The sequence below is a fragment of the Xenopus laevis genome, chromosome 3S, assembly GCF_017654675.1.
Source record: "Xenopus laevis strain J_2021 chromosome 3S, Xenopus_laevis_v10.1, whole genome shotgun sequence".
NCBI classification, from domain to species: domain Eukaryota; kingdom Metazoa; phylum Chordata; class Amphibia; order Anura; family Pipidae; genus Xenopus; species Xenopus laevis.
Window position 1 is genome coordinate 12,756,183 of NC_054376.1, and position 22,120 is coordinate 12,778,302.

At 42.1% G+C, this 22,120-nt stretch overlaps 1 long non-coding RNA gene across 1 annotated transcript; it reads left to right on the plus strand.

The window, feature by feature from the left end:
- The first annotated feature begins 93 nt into the window (after positions 1 to 93).
- Positions 94 to 17,817, plus strand: LOC121402111. Its single transcript, XR_005966549.1, has 3 exons — positions 94 to 222; positions 5,999 to 6,140; positions 17,780 to 17,817. It is a non-coding gene; the product is annotated as an uncharacterized LOC121402111 (long non-coding RNA).
- The last annotated feature ends 4,303 nt before the right edge of the window (positions 17,818 to 22,120 follow it).

Genomic DNA, 22,120 nt, shown 5'->3' on the forward strand with positions numbered 1-22,120 from the left:
TTCCCAACATAGGGCTGGACTAGGACCGTACCACATCCCTAAGAGTGGGAGGTTCCGTGCTAAACTGCCATATGGAAACTTTGCACTCACACTCTCCGACTGAACTTTATCGTTATTTATATGTTTAGTTTATTGCGCAGCAGTATGCCGTTTCTCCGACGTGCTGCAGCTTGATTTATCGCTGGTGATCACCCCTCTCGCTAGTACAAAATGGTCGATTCCGTAAGTGACACCTCAGAGTTCCTCAGGAGAAGCGTTGCGTCATATCACGTGTTCTCTCTCTAAGAGGGTAGCCTGGTATGGGGGTGCATTTTGTCCCAAGTAAATTTGGTGTAGAAAAAAATACAGTCTTTATATAAAAATATACCCAAGTAGTACACAGAATGAATGTCTCTCAGGATACAGTTGTAATTGTGGTCATATGTTCTGTGTACTGGGGATATATTTTGTTTACTTGGGACAAAAGGCACACAGTTCCTCATAATAAGGTTTATGTCACATTCATTGAAGTTTTAATAAATACTTTTTATTGAAAAGGGTAGCGGTAAAGGATATAGGATTGCCAGCTTTGCTGGTGTCTAAACCCGAACAATGGGGGCGGGGCAGTTAGCATTGTAGGAGGAGCAGTGATTTTGGGCTGGGCGTGATGATGTCAGGGGCAGACACAATGATGTCAAGGAGGTCAGGATTATTACAACACTTATATATAGGTCCGGACCGACAATTAAAATAGGCCCTGGCATTTCAGGTACACAGAGGCCCAATCTGCCCAGATAGAGGCCCAAACAGCCCCCACCAGCCCACTAAATACTGACTTTCTATGGCACCTTATAGCAGCCCCTCTGGCATTTGCCAAAACCCACAGATTGCCAGTCCGGGCCTGCTTATATGCAAATTGCTAGATTTCTGTCCAGTTTTCACAATGGGACAGAAAGTTTTGAACAGACAGCCCTTTGACAAACTAAGATGTCCAGGGAAACCCTACCTCTATCTATTCTGCCTGATGAGTAAGACCACAGGTATGAGATCTATTAAACAGAAATCGGTTATCCAGAAAGCTCTGAAATGCAGCAATGCTCATTTAGAAAAACGATTTCTTATTTTTGACTGATTTGCTTATTTCTTTAATAACAAGAAATTAACCTCAATTCATCACAACTAAGCCATGTCATGTCAATGTGAGTATCTTCGTATTTAATTGGTTTTTATTTGGCCAGATTATTGTTCGGTTTTCACAAGGCTGAAGACCGAACAGAAAGTTGAGACCACAACAGGCCTTAGAAAAATCGAACTGTGCGGGGCAAAACCGAACAGGTGGCAACCCTAGCCTTCCCTCTGCCGGCTAAAATGAAAATCTCCTGGGGGAAGGCAAACACGGAGCTTCAATTTCTGGAGTCGACCAAAGTTGCCTCATGAGGAAACTTTGTGCGGCTTTGGAAAATGAAGCGCCATGTGTGCCGTCCCCCAGGTGATTTTAATTTTAGCCGGCGGAGGGCAGGGGAGGAAGGCAGTTTGGGGAGATTGTCGCCCCCAAAGAAGAGGAGATTTGTCGATGGGGCGACTAATCTCCCCCAATCTGCTCGTGTGGCGTGACCCTTAAAGGCAAAATCAACCTGTCCTGAAAAAAACCCTTACCCCCCACCCCAGGTAGACCCCTCCTCTCCCCAGGCTAACTACCCCCCCCCCAGGAAGATGCCCCATACTCCATACTTATCCTTTGCCGCAGATTCTTCCAGTGAAGTTCCACACATCCATCTTCTGCGTCCTCGGTAAGCTGACTGTGAGATCGTCAATGTAATTCGGCGCATGCTAAGTTGCGCAAACCAGCAAACTGCTACAACTGTGCATGCACAGAAATACCGATCTCACAGTCAGCTTATAATGGATGCAGAAGATGGACGTGTGGAACTTCGTTGGAAGAATCTGTGGTGAGGGGTAAGTATGGAGTATGGGGCATCTCCCGGGGGGGTAGTTAGCATGGAGGGAGGGGGGTCTACCTGGGGTGGGGTGGTATGAATTTTTTTCAGGACAGGTTGAATTCTCCTTTAAGAGCCAAACTTATGGGGGGACCCTGGCAAGCAATTTTTTTAAGTTGTGGGTAGGCTGGCCACCAATATTTTTTTTTAACTAAAAGGATGTTTCTGGCCACCAGGCTTTTTATAACTTGTGGTGGGGGGGGGGCAGGCCAGGCATCAATATTATTTATTTATTTGCAGGGGGTCCCTGATCTCCAATGGCTTTTAATAATGTGGGGGGGGGGCTGTCCACCAATGGCTTTTTATAACTTAGGGGAGTTACTTTTTTAGCGCTGTTGTCTGGCTTTTTTTATGTGGGGTGGGGCTTGAGGACGGGGACCAGGGGGAATGTTGCTGTACAGGGCCATGTGATTTCTGAAGGTAGCCCTGTGCATACTGTACAAATTGGGAGGCCCCATCATTGAGAACATGCGTGTAACAAAACATGGCCACCTGCACTGGGAGGGAGTTCCTGGTGTGAGTAGCATAGCACTCACTAGGGGAAACAATTTTTCTCAGGTACCCTTTAAAGGAGAATTCAACCCTAACATTAAAAAAACCCTATATAGACCCCTCTCCCTCCTCCCCTCAAATGCCCCTAACGTTTTACTCAGGGTCAGACTGGGGGGCCCGGGGCCCACCGGTGCTGCTGTGCCTGGGCTCCCCTCTGGACTACGGGCCCCCCGTCGCACATGAGCACTGTTTTTCTTTCTTTCTTCTTTTTGGCGCTTTGTGCATATTTTCCTGCTTCTTTTATTTGCCATGCATACTTGAACAGGACTCAGGGGTCTGGCCTGGCAGGGCCCACAAGAGCCAGGGCCCACCGGGTATTTTCCTGGTTCCCCGCCGGCCTAGTCCGACCCTGGTTTTACTTACTCCTCGTGCAGATTCAGGCATCAGAGTTCACGGCGCCATCTTCTTCTCTTTGGTAATCTTCATCATGGCGGTGCATGCACAGTTGGAGCAATTTTCTGTTTTAGCAACAACTGCGCATGCGCCGAAACACATGAAAATTGCCGAAGCACCGGTCTCATTCCGAAGTCTACTGAAGCGGCTGAAGATGGCGCCCATGATAAGTAAAACGTTAGGGTTATTTGCCCTGGGTAACACTTAGGCTGGGGGGGGAGGGTTTTTTTAACATTAGGGTCGAATTCTCCTTTTAATGACGTCTTCCAAACAATAAAAAACATTAATAACTTAAAAAGAACATTTTACTCGCAATCACCGATTTTATAATCACGGTAATAATACGCCCCCGTTGATCCACCCACTTCTGGATCATTAGATCAGTCAGAGTAGTACCAACCTTCGCAGAAAAATAAACGTTATTGCAGCCTCATTATGAGAGGAAACCCAGTCTTCAGAAACGAGGAGCACCCTTGGTCTTAGCGACTATAATAACAGAGGGGAGCCTAACTAATTTTCCTTTGAGACACTTAGAGGCTCATTCATCAAGGGCCTAATTTCCAATTCTTGTGAGTTTTTAATGACTTGCCGAAATGTATTCATAAAATAGATTTTTTTAAACTCGAATAAATTTAAAGGACAAGGAAAGTATAAAATAGAATAAGGCTAGAAATGCTGTATTTTGTATACTAAACATAAACATGAGCTTACTGCACCACAAAGCCTAATCAAACAAATGATTTATGCTTTCAAAGTTGGCCACAGGGGGCTGTCATCTTGTAACTTTGTTATACATCTTTGCAAGACCAAGTGCACATGCTCAGTGTGGTCTGGGCTGCTTAGGGATCGTCATAAATTATTAAAAGAGCACAAGTCAAATAATATCTGCCAGAAGCCGATACAGCAAGACTGATTAATAATCAGAATAAACAGAATGGACTGGGTCCTGTGTTGTCCTGACTTTTATTATAGTTTGTTATGTCTGGGTGACAGGTCCACTTTAAGATAATTCATCCACTTAAAAAACGTGAATAACGAAGCAATAGGCAACTTTTTCTTACTATTCATTAGGCACCCTTAGATTGTATTTTCTACCAGGTAGAGTGGAATCACAGTGTAAAGATATGCACCTCTCACTATAAAGAGCAGAATTTTAGGCTGGAACTACACGGTTCGCTTCCTTCAGATCCGACACGATGAGAGGAAGCTCAGGCATCACGTCAGATGCCCCAATGGGCCCCTGCCGGCCCAGACCTGCTCCTCTATTGGACGAAACAGAAAAATATGTGCAATAGTGTACACTGTGCACGGGTGTTTGCGCATGAGAGCCGGGCATCCACGCGCTGGTCCATTTTTTTGTGCATTTTTTTGTGCATGCACACATCGCACCGGGTTTTTGTATATGCGCACACAGTGGGCGGGAACCTTAACCCAATACAAATGTGATTGGCCAGCTAAGCCTTCAGTCATTTAGAACTAGCGTTTCCTATTTCCGGTTAGGGAAAAGCTCTGTACACAGTCTTGAGGGTGATGTTCGACATAGAAACAAATGTGGAGATATTCTGATTATAAGAAAGACGGTTCCGCCTAAATATTGGGAAGGGTTTTTTTTTTACAGTGAGAGCTGTTCATATTGGGAATTCTCTCCCTGAATCAGTTGTACAGGCTGATCAGGGGTGGTCCACCTTCAAGTTAACTTTTAGTATGGCCGATTCTAAAACTGGTCTTCATTATTTATTTCCTATAGTTTTTGAATTTTTTGCTTTTCTCTTCTAACTCTTTCCAGCTTTCAAATTGGGGTCACTGACCCCATCTTAAAAACAAATGCTCTGTAAGGCTACATATTTATTGTTATTGCTACTTTTCATTACGCATTTTTTCTATTCAGGCCTCTCCTATTCATATTCCAGGCTCTTATTCAATTCAATGCATGGTTGCTAGGGTAATTGGGACCCTAGCGATAGGGTTGCCACCTGTTCAGTTTTGACCCCGACAGCCCAGTAATTTAAAGGGCTGCCCGGTTTTCCAAATTAGGAAAAACAGGCAGGATTCCCCATGATTGCCATAGCGATCAGCAGGTCGCTGCATCATAGCCATGCCCCCTGATGTCATGGCCCCGCCCCCTTCCCGGTATCCACGGTAGAAAAGGTGGCAACCCTACCTAGCGACCGGATTGCTGAAACTGCAAACTGGAGAGCTGCTAAATAACTCAAAAACCACAAATAATAAAAAATGAAAACCAATTGCAAAACTTTCTAAGGATATCGCTCTCTAAATCATACTAAAAGATAACACAAAGGTGAACAACCCCTTTAAGAGGGGGTTGGGTGGCTTTTTAGCCAGTGAGGGAATACAGGATTATGGAAGATAGCTCATAGTACAAGTTGATCCAGGGACTGGTCCCATTGCCATTTTGGAGTCAGGAAGGAATTTTTTCCCCTCTGAGGCAAATTGAAGAGGCTTTAGATGGGGTTTTTATTTGCCTTCTTCTGGATCAACTGGCAGACAGGTTATATTAGGGTTGCCACCTGTCCAGTTTTGACCTGGACACACCGGACGGGTATTAGGTATTAGGGCTGCCCAGGTCAAAAGTTCATCCCCAGTTTTCCAAATTAGGAAAACTGGGCAGGATTCCCTATGATTGACACGGCGATCAGTCATAGCCCGCCCTCTGATGTCACAACCCTCCACGTCACAGCCCCGCCCTGGCCCGGTCTCCACCAAACGAAACGGTCGAAACCCTAGGTTATATATATTTAGACTTAAAAGGTTGAACTTGATGGACATATGTCTTTTTTTTTCCACCTAACTTACTATGTTACTATAAGTTGTCTGAAAAATTTTGCTGGAAAGCGTTTGTTGGCGTAATAAAAGCTACAAAAATATAATTTTTTTTGGTGGGTAGTATTTTAGTAGTATGAAGAGAGGGGCTTGTAACAGTTTCTATGTGATATTTGTATCTGTTCTCTGTTGTGAGGTTTATTATGAGAGCAAAGACAATAGGGTCTCATTTACAGATGCCCTGGATTCAATTGCAAGTGTAAGTGGAGCTAAATTTACATTTTCTATTCCCCCAGGTTGGAGCATGCTCTGCACAGAAATATACTTGTGCCCTGTGTATATGCAGATCTACCACTGTCAGCGGCCAAGAGCCCCCCAGCCTGTCCATCATGAATACAGCGCTGCTTATTGGAAAGCACAGGTTCCACTAACAGGCAGGTAGAGTAAAAAAAATGTTTTTTCAACTTTTACAAATGGCACTCTTCCTCCTACTTTTGAGCCATAACAGTCTATTCAGTAGTACAGTAGAATGCATTGCTACCTTGCCCCTGTTTTGTTCCAGAAAGGTTATCTGCATGTATTTCCCATCCTCTGGTCTGAATGGATTACTATCAGGAACTCAGGTTTCCTCACAAACAGGTTAAGGGCAGTGCCTCACGGAAAGATCAGTAGCCCATGTTTATTAAAAAGTTTTACCAACAAAATCATTAGTTTTGTTTTTCAATAGTCAATAAGGCAAATCACCAGTGTCAAAACATATGAAGTTATTTAAAGGGGTTCTTCACCTTCAAGCACTTTATTCAGTTCAGTCGTTTTCAGATAGTTCCCCAGAAATAAAGACTTTTCACCTTCTAAAGCAGCTCCTGGGAGGAGGGGTCGCCGACCCCGTAAACTATTTTAAATTGATACATTTAGTTGATACATTTCTTATATTTGTCCCTACTGAGCGGAATCTCTGGTTTCATTACAGGCAGCTGTTAGAATTGATACAATAGTTGCTAATACTACAGAGATTCTGCTGAGAAATTTATCAACTTAATGTTGCAAAATTACAACAGTTTAGAGTCTGCTGAGGGACATTGGTGGAAAGAGCTGGTGTAATTAAAGAGATACTGTCATGGGAAAAACATTTTTTTTTCATAATGCATCAGTTAATAGTGCTGATCCAGCAGAATCCTGCACTGAAATCCGTTTCTCAAAAGAGCAAACAGATTTTTGTTATGTTTAATTTTGAAATCTGACATGGTGCTAGACATATTTTCAGTTTCCCTGCTGTCCCCAGTCAGGTGACTTGTGCTCTGATAAACTTCATTCACTCTTTACTGCTGTACTGCTAGTTGGATTGAAATCACCCCTCCCTCCCCCAGCAGCCTAACAACAGAACAATGAGAAGGTAACCAGATAACAGCTCCCTGGTAGATCTAAGAACAACACTCAATAGTAAAATCCAGGTCCCACTCTGATACATTCAGTGACATTGAGTAGGAGAAACAACAGCCTGCCAGGAAGCAGTTTCATCCTAAAGTGCAGGCTCTTTCTGAAAGCACATGACCAGGCAAACTGACCTGAGATGCACCTACACACCAATATTACAACTATAAAAAATATACTTGCTGGTTTAGGAATGAAATTTTATATTGTAGAGTGAATTATTTGCAGTGTAAACAGTGTAATTTAGAAATAAAAATGACATCATAAAAACCATGACAGAATCCCTTTAATGAAGTGGCCCAATTTAAAAAAAACATTTACCCCCAAGTAATTGTATTAGCTTCTGTCTGTTGGCCTGCCTCTGCCATAATTTCTGCAACTGGATTGCATGACTCCTCCAGAGAAGAAACTTGAGCGAACCCTGCCTCCCAACGCCCAACTGAATGACTGTGCTGTGAGCCCCACCACAAACCAGATTGATCATACACAGGCGCTTCTTACCCAACATCTGTCTGCAGCCCACCGGCCTCTAAGTTAACTGCAGCGATTGGATCAAACTCTGTGCCCCACATTCAAGGGAATGACTGTTATGTGGCCCCCAACCCAATGCACCAATCACCAGCAAAAGACTGAAATGAGATGAAAGAGGGCGAGAGAATGAAAAGGAGAGAGTGTGGCAGAGCAGAAGCCCATGGTGTGGGAATTGAACACAGGGTAAGAGAACAGGAGAATGGTGACAGGGAGGGTCAAAAAATACAAGCAGGGGCAATTCTATTCCCTCCACACTTGCAAGGTACCCCAAACCACACAAATTTGGATCCCACAAGAGCTTCCCCTGTAAAAGGGAACAGAACAGAGGAGTAACTCCCTCTTGTCACCCAAACCCATGTAGAGGGGAACAGAATGGCGGCAGAAGTTTAACTGTGCTCCCCACACTTCACACCAGTGGGGCCTAAAACTAATCTCATCCCAGGGGACAATGTAAATGTGAAGGTCCAAAGAAAAAAAGCTGGTGAGATGCAGGTGCTCAGCGATGAGAAAAATACTGTATGAATTACATATATCTATTTATATACAGTTGTGTGTCAGAATAACAGCAGTGTGTTTAAAAAAGCGAATAAAGCTCAAAATCCTTATAATAGTTTTTATTTCATACATGCAGATGGATTGGGAACACAGCACATTCTATTCCAAATCTATTCCAAATCAAACCAAAAAGAAAAATGTATCAAATTTGTGTTATTCCCTTACAAAGTGAAGAATATTAGCATGTTCCTAAAAATATCAGTGTCTGCATTCTTCTTTACAAACTCAAAACATTCACAATATAAACTGAAAATTGTTTCAAGATTTTGCTTTTCTTTCAATTATGAACTAATATTTAGTTGTATAATCAGTGTTTCTGGGAACTGCTGCACATCTGTGTTGCATGGAGTCCAGCAACTTCTGGCACCTGTTACATTCCACAATTCTTCTGCATTTCTCGGTTTTGCCTCAAGAATTTTTCAGCATTTTTGATGCCACTCCACAAGTTTTCTATTGGATTAAGGTCAGGGGATTGGGCTGGCTCCATAACATCAATCTTATTGGTCTGGAACCAAGATGTTGCTCATTTACTGGTGTGTTTGGGGTCATTGTCTTGTTGAAACTCCCATTTCAAGGGCATTTCCTCTTCAGCATAAGGCAACTTAACCTCTTCAAGTATTTTGATGTATTAAAACTGACCCATGATCCCTTGAATCACTTGAATTCAGTGTTTGGGGGTAGTCTGCGGCCCTTAGACCCAAAAAGAACAATCTTGCTTTCAACATTCCACAAAACATTGCACCATTTCTCTTTAGGCCACTCAATGTGTTTAGCAAATTGTAAGCTCTTCAGCACATCTTTTTTCAACAATGGAACTTTGCGGGGGCTTCTTGCCGATAGTTTGGCTTCACATAGGTGCCTTCTAATTGTAACCGTGTCACAGGTTACTATAGATCTTCTTTGATCTTCATGGAGCAGATCATTAACTTAGTCTTTGCCATTTTGGCTAATCTTCCATCCATTCAAATGGACGTTTTTCCATTTTAAAACATTTTCACACATTTTCAAACATTGTCTGCACTTCTTTATATGTTTTCCCCTCTCCCATCAACTTTTTAATCAAAGTATGCTGTTCTTCTGCAACAACCCATTTCTGCACAATAACCAGCATGCACAACATTTGCTGCCTTCCATCCTTAAATAAGGGACGTAATTGACACTTATTATTTCACAGATTAATGACCTCACTAATTGAACTCCACACTGCTATTATTTAGAACAAGCTATTATTACTTTGAACACTGCTATTATTTGGAACAAGCCTCAATGAATGATTCGATGACACAGAATAAGCAGCATGTCATGACTGTTGGGTCTGTTGGTTTTCTATTACTGTACTATACCTACTAGTAAATTATTTGCCATTTGTAGAAAACAGCTGTATAATAATATATTGGCTATGAGGAGAGCACACACTTCCCCATAATACCAGACAGGGCCAGCCTACACATACTGATCTAAAGGGATGGTTTCTGGGGCCAGGGCCACCATCACAAATCATGGGGCCACATACAACAAATTTCTCTGGGACCCCTGGTCTCTGCCCCAGCCTGGTGCCAAGTCCCACCCCACAATGAAATGGCCACACAGACATCAGCGCTAGATTGGTAAACATCCCTCAAGTAAAAAAAAAGCCATTGGGGACTCGGCACCCCCCCCAGGGGGCCAGTTACAAGGGGCGGCAAAAAGTCGCCTCTTGTAACTTTAAGAGCCGAATTTCCGGGGATGCTGCCCCCTTTTGACTCGCTCCGACACAGATTTTTCAAGCACAGAGCGGGAGAGGGATGGCGACAGCAGCTCCAGGATCGGCGCTGGGTCTATAAAAGTAACCCAGAAGTCAGGCGTGGGTGGGCATGAGTGGAGGGAGATTCGGGTCGGGTTTTACCTGACCCTCACATTACTACACTGTTCCCCTGCACGTTACTTAAAGGACCAGTAACATCAAAAAATGTTTTTTTTAAAATTCGTTAGTATACATTAAAAAAAAAAAAAAAAGCAAGACAAAATAAACTTTAAAGTCGCAAAGTCTTTATTAAGAAAAAACGTACAAAAACTTACACTCCACTTGCACTCCTCTTCAGAAAGCGAACGGGCAATCCAACGTTAACATAGGGTTAAGCTATTGGTAGAAAAGTACCATGTACATTGATTTTTACACTATATTGAGTAATAATTGGTACAATACTTTTAAAAAGAAGGGAGTGCCCTCACTATTTATACAGAATTATATATTGGTGTAGAGTCCACGAATAAGTAAATATGCTTACTACTGACAGGAGCTTATAAAGTTAGAAACCCTATCTCATCATAGTTAGTGATGTCATTATAGGGGAACCGTTGGTGGCTTGTGACAAAAGACTGAAATTAGCCAGTTACAGGCCACTAGCAATACCCACCCCTCTCCCCCCCTCTGATGACATCACAGATGATGATAAAACCTGGAGGAAGCAATCTGTGCTTTAAAAAGCCTGCACAAAACAGGCTGCACTGGATAAACTGCATGAGAGAGGTTGTATTTTATAGAGCCAGGGGGAACAGGCTGTGCTTTATAAAGCCTGGGGGGAACAGGCTGTGCTGGGTAATGAATAGCGAAGGGTAGATTCATGTGGAAAGATGGGGAGGTTGATTAAAAGAATGGGGAGGTAGATGGGGTATACACACTTTGTGGATTAATTGATCCTTAGTTATCAGATAAACAGGGTTCACCTTCAGAGTAAGGCACCGCCAAACCTTCCAAACTTTCGCAAATTGTAGATATCACTCTGGAGAACCGATTTCTCTAGTCAGTAATCACTTTATTTGAAAAATGTAGATGGGGAGCTTATTACTGACAGGAGTTAAAAAATCCTATGTGATCATATAAAAAGGGAATCAGCTGCTGTTAGATGTAGTAAGTGATGACATTAGAGGGGAACCACTGGTGGCTTGTGACTGACCATAGATTGAAATAAGCCAGTCAAAGGCCACTAGCAATACCCACCCCTCTCCCCCCTCTGATGACATCAAAGATGATGATATAGCTAGAGGAGGCAGGCTGTGCTTGATAAAGTGCATGAAACTGGCTGTGCTCTATAGAGCCTACAGGGAACAAGTTGTACTTAATAGAGCCTGCAGGAACAGGTTGTGCTTTATAGAGCCTGCAGAAAACATGTTGTGCTTTATAGAGCCTGCAGGGAACAGGCTGTGCTTTATAAAGCCTGTGGGGAACAGGCTGTGCTTTATAGAGCCTGTGAGGAACAGGCTGTGCTTTATAGAGCCTGCAGGAACAGGTTGTGCTTTATAGAGCCTGCAGGGAACAGGCTGTGCTTTATAGAGCCTGTGGGGAACATGTTGTGCTTTATAGAGCCTGTAGAAATCAGGTTATGTTTGGTAAAGAATTGGGAAGGGTAGTTTTACATGGAAAGATGAGAAGGTTTGTTAATAAGGTATAATGGGTAGGAATGATGGAGAGATATTTCACGGGAAGATGTGTAGGTAGTTTAAGAGGGTGAGTTTGTGATGTCATTAAAGGGGAACCGCTAGTGACTTGTGAGTTTCCATAGACTGAAATTAGCTAGTCACAGGCCACTAGCTTGCCCACCCCCAACCCCCCCTCTGATGACATCACAGATAATGATAAAGCCTGCAAGGAAAAGAGGCTGTGCTTTATAAAACCTGGCTGCTTTGGATGAATTGCATAAAACAATTTGTGCTTTAAAGAGCCTGCAGGATACAGGCTAAGCTATAGAGCCTACAGAAAGAAGGATGTGCTTTATAGAGCCTGCAGGGAACAGGCTGTGCTTTATAGAGCCTGCTGAAAACAGGCTGTGCTATAGAGCCTGCACAGAGCAGGATGTGCTTTATAGGGCCTGCTGGGAACAGGCTGTGCTTTAAAGAGCCTGTTGGGAACAGGCTGTGTTTTTTTAGAGCTTGTTGGGAACAGGCTGTGCTATAGAGCCTGCAAAAAGCAGGATGTGCTTTATAGAGCGTGCTGGGGACAGGATGCGATTTATAGAGCCTGCAGAGAGCAGGATGTGCCTTTTAGAGCCTGCTGGGAACAGGGTGTGCTATAGAGCCTACAGAAAGCAGGATGCACTTTATAGAGCCTGCAGGGAACAGGTTGTGCTTTATAGAGCCTGAAGAAAGCAGGTTGTGCTTTATAGAGTCTGCTGAGAACAGGCTGTGCTTTATAGAGCCTGCTGGGAAGAAGGTGTGCTTTATAGAGCCTGATGAGAACAGGCTGTGCATTATAGAGCCTGCAGAAAGCAGGATGTGCTTTTTAGAGCCTGCTGAGAACAGGCTGTGCTTTATAGAGCCTGCTGGGAACAGGCTGTGCTTTATACAGCCTGATGAAAACAGGCCGTGCTTTATAGAGCCTGCAGAAAGCAGGTTGTGCTTTATAGAGCCTGTTGAGAACAGGCTGTGCTTTATAGAGCCTGCTGGGAACAGACTGTGCTTTATAGAGCCTGATGAGAACAGGCTGTGCTTTATAGAGCCTGCAGAAAGCAGGTTGTGCTTTATAGAGCCTGCAGAAAGCAAGCTGTGCTTAGCAAAGAATTGGGAAGGCTAGCTTTACATTGAAAGATGGGGAGGTTGGTTAACAAGTTATAATGGGGAGGTAGGTTAACAGGGTGAGTTTGTGTCATTAGAGGGGAACCACTGGTGACTTGTGACTGGCCATAGATTGAAATTAGCCAGTCACAGGCCACTAGCAAAACCCACCCCTCTCCCCCCTCTGATGACATCACAGATGATGATAAAGGCTGCAGGGAACAGGCTGTGCTTTAAAAAAGCCTGGGGGGATCAGACTGTGCTTGGCAAGGAATAGGGAAAGGTAGGTTCATGTGGAGAGACGGGGACGCTGATTAACAGGGGAAGATAAGGAGGTAGTTTAATATTGAAGGATGGGGGGGGGTGTTTTTTTTTTTGTTTTTTTTTAAATAGAACAAAATTAGCTACTGAGACTATGAACAAAAACGATAAAACTATGAAAAGCTGCGTAAGATATAAATGGCACAGAAAGCACACAGAGATGATAAATGCAGCTGTAAGTGCTTTGTGTGGTGATGCTAGCAATTACATGCAGTGCTGAAAGATGGTGTATGTGGGGAGAAAGATCCAATCGGGTAGGTGGAGTAGGACAGATTTTAAGATGTTAAAAAACAGTATTCGTTCACCTTGGCTGTTATACATTACCCGATATCATAGGATGAAGCCAGTGCTACTGGTGTCCTGGTGGTAATTTGCACAGCTTTCATGATGGTCAGTTGGATGAGATTAATCTGAAAAAGATACATTTTCTGTAAAGTACTGCTGGTCCAGAAATCTCAGCACTTTTTTTAAATAAATATACAAGTAACCAATCATGGGATTTCTGCTTGTAAGTGTATGAGTTAAGGTATGCAATAATTACTGTAAATCAATAAACCATAATGTATGAACAATGCAAGATATTGAGGTAGTAGAGTAATTCAAACTAAGGCTTCTTCAAGAAATCAATTTCTGATGTAAAAGTTTAACTCGGTTATTATGGTGATAAAAATAACAGACTATTTCCAGACCATTGGATATGTCCGCCCACAACCATATCCCTATGGTGATATCACAGTGCTTAGAACAGAAATATGGGGGATAGTGCCTAAAGCTCAGAGAAGAGAGACTTTTAAAAATCAATGGCCGGTGGAGCAACTTGTGCTTTAGCAGTACATGCGAAAGATATTCTAAAATAAAGACTTCTTATTCTAATCTAACATATTAAGTCTAGAAATATTCCCTGTCAAACTCTAAGGCTTACCTCGGTGGTGGCACTAACAGGAATTACCCCTGCCAGCTTGGGTCAACGTAGTTGAAATCGCTGACCATGTGGGTCACACTGGGGTCCTCCTCTGGGAATGGGATGTTTTCCTCGCTGAGTCCCTTAACTGACTGTAGGAAGAAAAGGGAAACATGGTTATATAATAATTATCCCTCTGCAGCCATTGTGATATTTCTATTCTATTCTAAATTGCCATGAGCGTATGGTAAAGCACGGCAGAGCTCATGTTTCATTCTGATAAATTGATAAATTTTCCCAAAAAAGGTTTGTGTATTTGCCCAACTATATAAACATGTTGTGCAACAAATTTAAATAACTGGTTTTGCTATATTATTATTATTAGTATAAAGGTACATTTTCACATAATTTTTTGTTGTGTGTCCTTTTAAAGGGGAAGGAAACCTAGTTGGCGCAAACCCCCCCCCCCGTGTGTTACCCACCCTCCCTCCTCCCCCCTGGCCTACCCGTCCCGCTGGGCAAATGTCCCCAACTTGTTACTTACCCTTCTGCGCAGGTCCAGTCCAGGGAGTTCACAGACGACATCTTCTTCCACGCGATCTTCTTCCTGCTTTGAACGGCGTTTTGGCGCATGCGCAGTAGGAGCATTTCGCCGGTACGGATCTACTGCGCATGCGCCAAAAGTCACAAAGTACTTTTGGCGCATGTGCAGTAGATCGTACCGGCGAAATGCTCCTACTGCGCATGCGCCGTTCAAAGCAGGAAGAAGATTGCGTGGAAGAAGATGTCGTCTGTGAACTCCCTGGACTGGACCTGCGCAGAAGGGTAAGTAACAAGTTGGGGGCATTTGCCCAGCGGGACGGGTAGGCCAGGGGGGAGGAGGGAGGGTGGGCAACACACGAGAGGGGGGGAGGGTTTTTGCGCCAACTAGGTTTCCTTCCCCTTTAAAGCTCAGCCACTATGTATGCACAGCTAGCTTCTAAAGGTGGCCATAGACCTTAGGGCAAATTTACTAAAGGGCGAAGTGACTAACGTTAGCATAACTTCGCTAGCGAAGGAGATAGAATGTAGCGCTACTTTGCACTCTTACACTCTGGTGAAAGAGCGTTACTTTACAAATTTACCAAGATGCGCATTTTACTGAATGTTACCTGTTCCGCCAGACTTGCCTTCGCCAGCTCAGACCAGGCGAAGTGCAATGGAATGAATAGGGCTTCTTCAATTTTTAGTTGAAAATTTTTCTAAGTCCCAAAAAATGCTGGCATCTTTTAGTTTTTTCAGGGTGATAGGCTGCAAAAGTCCAGAAAATATTTTTTGGGTACCCGGGCTCCCCCATACATTTCCTACCATATGGCATATAAACTATACACTGGGCACATGTGTAGGGCATTATAACAATTTTTTATTTTATTAAGGTTTCCCTGGGCTTGTGTAGTGTAATGTATTTGCTGCAACATTTACGCCCATTCAACTTTAACTTCCCACTGTATGCAAATTAGCCAACGCTAGCGCATTTTCAATCCCATATTATAAGCATTGGCAAAAGTTGTAATTCACCTGTCTGAGCACACAGGGAGGATTGTTTGTCTAAAAATCCACTGCAATCTGACATCTGTCCCATACATGGTCTGACTTAGGAGCTACTTACTGATGGGTCCACAAACTGAATGGTTAAGTAATTTTTCACTTGACATGGACAAAGCCCAGACTATTTTTAAAATAATATGCATAGCAGTCTTTTATTATCAAAATTATAAAAAAAAAAGTTCAGTTCCTCCACATTACTGGAAATCAGGGCTAATGATTGGGTTGTTTAACATAAAAGCATATTTATTGGCCTACTTTCACACAAAACACAAGGGATTTGTTAATTGTCATTTATGGGAGATCTTATTTATATAGAAAGTACAGTATAATGCAGATATATTTTGGTCCCCTTGCAAAAAACAGTAGCTGCCTTTTAACTGCAGTTTCAAAGTAATACAGCATAATAGTAGATGAGGTTGAGAAAAAAACTTGCATTTAACCATCAACACAACATTTGTGTGTAAGTGAAAGTAGCCAAACGGATCTGTTAGCTGATCCAGAAAAAAAGTGAATTAAATTGAGACAATAGTTGCTAATATTCATCATATACTGCTAAGAAACGTTTAACTAATTAATTATATCATTGTATCAATTAATCGTAGCAAATTGTAACAGTTCAGAATGCTCCTGGAGAATGCTCCTGCTAGACTGAAACCCCACAGACACGAACATTAAACTTTAAACTTCAATTTTGGGAAAATTATTAAAAGGTAAAGGATGGAAAGTAATTGAAAAAATAAAGGGGAACGATCTGAAAATAACTGAACTGAAAAAAAGTGTTTGGAAGATGAACAACACCTTTAATGATCTTTTTTCTTAGAAAAGATGTTTCCAAGAAAGATCTTTCTTTCAATAAACATGTGTAGAGCTGAATCGTGAGATTTACAGGTACAAACAATAGAATTCTACCTGTATCTGATAATTTAGCATTGACAAAGGCACTTCAAAGGCACCCGATCAAAATTATTATATCCAGCCCGATCACGAGCCGACTGATATCCTAAGTCTTTCTGTCGATATTGGCCGGCTCTTTTCCCACCATACATGCACCGAACATTGTACAAAAATTTGTTTCATACGATATTATCTGTGCGTCTATGGCCACCTTAACTGGCTAAACAGTTTCTGAAATTAGATTTTACAATATGTATTATTATTTCTCCTAGCTTATCCCTCTATTCAGAATCTTTCCTATCCACTTACCATTCCAAATGTCTTATTCTAGTTAGTAGGGTAATTAAAACCTTGGAACAGTTTAAAGGTGGCCATACACGGAGAGATCCGCTCGTTTGGCGATGTTGCCAAACGAGCAGATCTCTCCCCGATATGTCCTCCTTGAGGTGGGCAATATCGGGCTGATCCGATCGTGGGCCCTAGGGCCCATCAATCTGATCCTAACGAATAGTAATGGGCGGTCGGATCGCGGGACCGCATCAACGAATAGATGCGGCCACGATCCGACGGGATTTTTCGTCCCATCCGATCGATATCTGGCCGACTTTCGGCCAGATCTTGATCAGGGAAGCCCGTCGGGGGGCCCCATACACGGGCCAATAAGCTGCCGACACGGTCTGTCGGCGGGTTTTATCGGCCCATGTATGGCCACCTTAAAAGTCCAAACCCAAGAGTTGCACAGAAAAACATGTATTCATAAAATACAAAGAAATGCAGCTCTAATGCAGACTGACATAGAATACTACTTTTAATACCATACTAAAAGTTAATCTAGTGAACAACCCTTTTTAAGGCAAAACACGTTTTATATAGAAAAACGTATGTATCTATGAATTGTATCCCACATTAACGCTATGCACTTACTGTAGTTGGTATAACAGGGGGCAGCAGTCCTCTTCTCTCCGCTTCCACCCAATCAATTGTGGAATAAAATGGGTGGCCACAGATGTCTGAATATACCCCAAGGCGTTGGTCAGGCTTCTTCTTCAAGAGCTAAAGCAAAAAATGAATAGTTATATAAAATATTGTATATATGTGGCTACATTTCATTCAGTAAAATATTTACAAAAAATCCTCTAATTGTTCCCAGGTAATGCCTTGTGATCTTGTGTGGCATCTAGAATGTCATTATGAATAAGAGCCAGATGAGCTGTCCTTCCAAATAAATCTAGTAATAACCATTGGGGATCTTAGGCTGCTAACACTCCTCTATGGTGCTCAAGGATACCCAGCTGACTATCCCTCTTTTTCTTCTGACTCTTTGCAGCTTTCAAATGGGCGTCGCTGACCCCTTCTAACAAGCAAATGTGCTACAGTGCTATGCAATATGTTGGCTCTATATAAATACATGTTAATAATAAAATGCTCTGTAAGGCTACACATTTATTGTTATTGCTACTTTTTATTACTCATCTTTCTATTCAGGCCATTACTATTTATATTCCAGTGTCTTATTCAGATTCATGCATGGTTACTAGAGTAAATTGGACCCTAGCAACCAGATTGCTTAAAATGCAAATTGAACAACTGCTGAATAAAAAGCTAAATAATTCAAAAACCAGAAATAATTAAAATAAAAACCAAATGCAAATTGTCTCAGAATATCACTTTCGACATCATACTAAAAAATATCTCAAAGGTGAATAACCTCTTTAAGTAAGTGCCAGAAGCTATACTACTTATGGTCAAATGACTCACAGTACTGATTTTACTATATGCCTCTTACACCAGGCCAAAGCCAACTATCAGTGACCTTCATCAGCAATGCTTCCAATATCCTTGGTCCACTGTGCTTATATGGGAACTTCACAGAATGGAGGCAGTTTCTGGTAAATGACATACCCTTTCAGAATGTGTTTGAATATTGAACCAGTGCCCACAGTGTCTGCTGCCCACCTTAGCAGTCACAACTGTAACAGTAGACTAAATACCTTCAAACCATTATGTTATGTTGAAAATAGCTTTTTAGCATTTACTACAAATTTCCATTTTACTAACCTGTTGTAGGAGGTCACGCAATTCGGTAGAAAGGAATTCAGGATACTCAGGCTCTCCACTTACAATCCTTTCTACTTGTTCTTGCTCCGTGCCCGTCAGTGGAAATGGTAATTTGCCAGTGGCCATTTCATATAAGGTGACCCCGAACGACCACCAATCAGCTCCTGAATTGTATTTCTTCTTCGATAAAACCTTGAGAAGAAATATATAAATTGAATTACCCAGAAAAGGACAAAGTAACTGAGGCCTGAGCTTCGGAAGGCCATGTTGCATAGGAACTTCAATGTCACTTAAAATAATAAGAAATATTGTGTAGCAATATGGAGCTAATATTCTCACCTCTGGGGGTATATAACCTGGTGTTCCACAAATTCCACGCCGAGTCTTTGATCCAAACATGTTGGTGCACACAAGGCCGAAATCAGCGATCTTCAAATGACCGTCTTCATCCAATAAAATATTCTCAGGCTTGAGGTCACTATAAAGCAAATATGTAGAACAATGTATATCATGTTTGATCAAAAGGAATTTAGGACAAGATTTCACATTTGAAAAAGCCTTTAAAGATAGCCCATTGTTTTCATACAAAAGAGGGGAACACATAGCCAATGCATTGGTAAGGGCAAACCTCACAAAAACTAGTAAAAAATCCAGATTTTTGGCAAAACCAAAGAATGGTACATTTGTCTTAATTGTGGAAATTTCAATTCCATCAGGGGGAAAGTATTACACATCCACACAAGGGAAATAAGATCCCCATAGAGAATTACTATATATGCAATACTGATCATGTCATTTATGCCCACAAATGGCCATGCACTAAACGCAGGATTGGGGAACGGAAAAATTATTTCACTGATTTTCAGCCACCTGGGCTACCTTATGAACTAATATGGAAAATATACTATGGACTGAATATTATCAGATGGTTGGACTTATTATACCTTATTACTAATTGAGATTGCTAAATACCATATGTTACCCATGTGTCAGTGAGATGATAGACCTATGGTGGTTTCGGAAAAGCATGTTACTACACCTGGCCACAAGATGGAGCTGGTGTACACATTTTTTAAAAACATTTTTTTGGTTTATGTCACCTGATCTGGTGTGGGGGTAGGTGGCCTTAAAGGGATACTGTCATGGGAAAAAAAATATTTTCAAAATTAATCAGTTAATAGTGCTGGTCCAGCAGAATTCTGCACTGACCAGGGGCAGCTGGGAAATTGACAAAATGTCTAGCACCATGTCAGATTTCAAAATTGAATATAAAAAAAATCTGTTTGCTCTTTTGAGAAATGGATTTCAGTGCAGAAGTCTGCTGGAGTAGCACTATTAACTGGTGCGTTTTGAAAAAAACATGTTTTACGATGACAGGATCCCTTTAAGGGTCTGGCCACACGGGCAGATTCGGGGAGATTAGTCACCAGGCAACAAATCTCCTCTTCTTCATGGCGACTAATCTCCCCGATTTGCCTTCCCCTGCCTTCCGCCAGCTAAAATGTAAATTGCCTGGGGGCAGTAACACGGAGCGCTTCATTTTCCGAAGTCGCCCGAAGTTTCCTTGTGAGTCAATTACGGGCGACTTCAGAAAACAAAGCGCTCCTTGTGCCTGCCCCCAGGCGATTTTGATTTTAGCCAGTGGAAGGCAGATCGGGTAGATTAGTCGCCGCGAAGAAGAGGAGATTTGTCGCCTGGTGATTAATCTCGTCGAATCTGCCCGTGTGGCCAGACCCTAAATAGGCTGATTTCAAATTAGTGTTCTTTAACTGCACCAGAGGAAGGACCCAAGAGGTGTGAAACATGTAGTGCTGTGCTATGCATCTCTAAATAAATACTACATAGAATGTTTGACTTGCTCTCCAGTGGATTTATTTGGTATATCATGTTTGCCATTAGTAAAATGAAGGAGTTGAATTATGCCCAGATGTATAAAGAGAAAGGAATTTAGGAATTTCCAGAGGATTTAACATTTCCTTACCGATGCACGATCCCGTTTGCATGCAGGAACTTCAAACCTACTGCTAGTTCTGAAGAATAAAACCTTGAAAAAACAAAAGACAAATTGCAGTATTTAATACATATAATATACAAAGTACTTGCCGATTGTGACACTATGATATCCATAATGTTTTAGGTCCTTCTGCCTCAAGACGCAGGTTACTTATTTGGTTACTTACAGTATTTGGTCACTGGTCAGACGTCCTCTGCTCTTTATGAGGTCATCCAGTGTGCCGCCACTGATATACTCCAGCACTAGCAGCATGAGTGACTAGATACAAAATATAAAAGAGAGTGAGGCACAGAATTGGATATCACAGAAGAGAGGAACACAAATTAATATTTTCATAATTTAATACAAAATGATGTAAAATAATGTAATAATTACTTTGCGTTAGACAGAATATGCTAGTATTAATAATAGATTATATATTGATTATATCAATTGGAATAGATTATAATATTGGGAAGGGTCCTGCCATACTGATGTATCTTCAGGGTCGGACTGGCCCGGCGGGCCCCCGCCGAGCCAGACTCCCCCTCTCCCAATCCCATCAATTTTAAAATAAAAAGTTAATGACGCGCGGCGCCGGGGGCGCATACGCAGTGGTGTGCAGCACGCCGGGTAGCGACGTCAGCGCGTATTTGCCCGGCAGCGCTGCAATAGGAGGTGGTGAGGAGGGGAGGCGTCGGAGGGGGCCCTGGATGGCAGGTGGGGGGGCCCTGGACGGCAGTCCCGGTTGGCCCTGGGCCCTCCAGTCCAACCCTGTGTTTCTTTCAATAGCTGAACAAAACAGAGGAGAGCACAAATATCTGAGATGTAATTATTTAGAACAAATATAAGTCTGACCCTTATATAGTTGAAATGTATGGAAAATTCTTGTTCCCACTTTAGAACCGAATGACCCCAGCGCAACAGCATCTTTTTTACCTTTATAGTTCCGATAGTAAAATGTGCTCATATGAAACCCATACAATAAAAGGATATAACCCTCAAATACTACCACATCTATCCTGAAAAGTATACTACATCCTATTATGACATCTCTAGTAGCAGCATTACATTAATTAACAAATAATAAATACTAATATGCTATATGGTAATTGTATTAGTAAAAGAACACGGGTTAAAGGGGTTGTTCACCTATAAATTAACTTTTAGCATGATGTGGAGAGTGATATTCTAAAACAAGATGCAATTGGTTTTAATTTTTTATTAGTTGTAGTTTTTCAGTTATTTTGCCTTTTATTCAGCAGCTCTCCAGTTTACGATATGAGCAAGCTGGTTGCTAGGGTCCAAATTACTATAGAAACCCATGCACTGATTTGAATAAGAGACAGGAATATAAATACGCGAGGGCCTGAATAGAAAGATGAGTAATGGAGAGAGTGCAGAGACTAAGTGCAACTAAACTGGTTAGAGGGATGGAAGACTTAAATTATGAGGGTAGACTATCAAGGTTGGGGTTGTTTTCTCTGGAAAAAAGGCGCTTGCGAGGGGACATGATTACACTTTACAAGTACATTAGAGGAAATTTTTCTGCAATTTTAGTCCATTTCGGTGCATGCGCAGTTGTCACAAACCGGTAAAATTGCTCCAACTGCGCAT